The following is a 2,781-nucleotide window of genomic DNA, read 5'->3' on the forward strand; positions in this document are numbered from 1 at the left end:
ACTAAAAAAGGGAATAAAATGTATACAGACTGCTGTGTGTATATATATAATGCTGCCTTTCTTTACAGATGATCTGATCATCTATATAGCATATCTAAAAGAATTAACAAGAAAACTCCTAGAATTAATAATCAGTTATAGTGAAGTTGCAGAGAATAAGGCCAATATACAGAAGTCAATTGATTCCTATTTACCAGCAAGGAATAAGTGGAATTAAAAGTTATAAACATAGTATTATTTACACATTAGTATCCACATAAATGAAATACTTAGGTATAAACCTAACAAAATATGTACAATATCTGTATGAGGAAAACTACAAAACTCTGATAAATAAAATCAAAGAAAAACTAATTGAATGGTGAGATAGTCTACACAGGAAGACTTGAACTTGTAAACATGTCAATTCTTTGAAACTTGATCCCAACAAGTTATTTTGTGGATATCAAAAAACTGATTCTAAAATGTATAAGAAGAGGCAAAAGACCCAGAATAGCCAACACAATCTTTAAGGAAAAGATCAAAGTTGGAGAACTGACATTACCTGACTTTAAGACTTATATAAAGCTACAGTAATCAAGTCAGTATGATATTGGCAAAAGTAGACAAACAGATTGATGGAGAAGTATAGATTTTCCAAATCACCTGTCATCAGGGAAATGCAAATGAAAACAATAATGAGATACCACTGCACACTTATTGGAATGGCCAAAATACAGAACACTGGGCATACCAAATGCTGGTGAGAATATGGAGCAATAGGAACTCTTTCATTGGTGGTGGAAATTCAAAATTGTACAGCTACTTTGGAAGACAGTTTGCATTTTCTTACAAAATTAAACACACTGTTATGATATGATCTACAAGTCATCCTTCTTGGTCTTTACCCAAAGGAGCTGAAAACTTACGTCCATATAAAAACCTGTACACTGATGTTTACAGCAGCTTTCTTTATAATTGTGACAACTTGGTAGCAACCAGGTTGTTCTTCAGTAGGTAAGTGGACAGATATACTGTGGTACATCCAGAAATGAAATATTATTTAGGACTAAAAAGAAATGAGCTATCAAGCCATGAGAAGATCTGGAGGAATCTTAAGTGCATATTACTAAGTTAAAGAAGACCCTCTGAAAGGACTACATACAGTATGATTTCAATTATACGGTTTTCTAGAAATGTCAAAACTATGGAGACAATAAAAAGATCACTGGCTGACAAACATGGGGGTGGAGAGGAATCAATAGGCAGAGCACAAGGATGATCAGAGTAATGAAAATGCTTTATGTGATATTAAAATAATAGATGTCATAAAACATTTGTTCAATTCATAGAATGTGCAACACCAAGAGTGAACTGTAATATAAATTATGGACTTTGGGTGATAATGATGTGTCATTGTAGGTTTATCAATTATAACAAATATACTACTCTTGTGGGTGATGTTGATAGTAGGAAAGTCTATGCATGTGTGGGGGCAGGAAATAAATGAGAAATATATATACCTTCTGCTTAATTTTGCTATGAACCTGAAACTATTCTTAAAAAAATAAAGAAAAAAAAAAAAAACACCTAAAGAAAGTTAGCATAACACAGGGAAACTTGTATTTCTGGAAAGTTATTCAACTTTACCAGGGCCATAATAATTCCTTAGAAAAGTAGATATCAGAAATACAACTGTATGTATTTCCCCTATTTGTTATAAAAAAAGAACAACAACAAAATGAAATGGATAAACTTCTTAGCTGTTTATCTATGAAAAGAAGTTGATTTGTAGTTAACAATTTTTCCATAAAGAAAACTTGAACCCCAGGTGGCTTCACTAGCAAATTCATCCAAGCTTTGAAGAAAGAGATAAAAGAAATCGATAAAAGCTTTTATAGCAAGGCCAATATGGTTTTTGGTATCAAAACTAAACGATTTTTAAAAGAAAATAAAGTTAGAAACAATATTTTGGGGGAACATATATGTAAAATTTATTTTTAAAAATTTGCAAATTGAATCCAACTATATACAGTTGACCCTTGAACAATGTGTATACCTTACAGCTGAAGCTTCCTATCTGAGGTTCCTCTGTATCTGCATCCATAGGTTCAACCAACCTCAGATCATGTAGTACTGTGTATAGCATTTACTATTAAAAAAATCTTTGTATAAGTAGACCTGTGCAGTTCAAAACCATGTTGTTTAAAGTCTGTGTAAATATATATATATTTATAGATTAAAGAATATAAGATCAATAAATATAAATTAATATATATAAAATGAATATAAATATAAACAATTATATATAAATATAAATGAATATAATATATATCAGGACTAAGTAAAGTTTATCTCAGGATTGCAAGGCTGATTTTACATTTGGAAATCAATAAATATAATTCACCGTTTTAATAATCAAAATTTAAAAACCATTTGATTACTTTATGGATGCTGAAAGAGCATTTCATATAATTTGACTTCTATTCTTAATAAAAACACCCAGAAAATTAAGAATAAAAGGAAACTTCTTCAACTTGTTGAAGGTACTCCATGAAAAACCTACAGCTAACATCGTCCTTATTGATGAATGCTACATTCATCACAGAAAAATAATGACTATTATTAGGAAAGAATAAATGGTTTCTTCCTAAAATCAGAAACAAGACAAGGATGACCTTTCTCATCACTTCTATTTAACAGGAGGCTTTAGCTTGTGCATTACAGAAAAAAAGGAATTAAAGACACTCAGATGGAAAGGAAGAAGCGGAAAATTTAAAAATCTCTTCATTCACCAAATAT

The sequence above is a fragment of the Camelus bactrianus genome, chromosome 25, assembly GCF_048773025.1.
Source record: "Camelus bactrianus isolate YW-2024 breed Bactrian camel chromosome 25, ASM4877302v1, whole genome shotgun sequence".
Taxonomy (NCBI): domain Eukaryota; kingdom Metazoa; phylum Chordata; class Mammalia; order Artiodactyla; family Camelidae; genus Camelus; species Camelus bactrianus.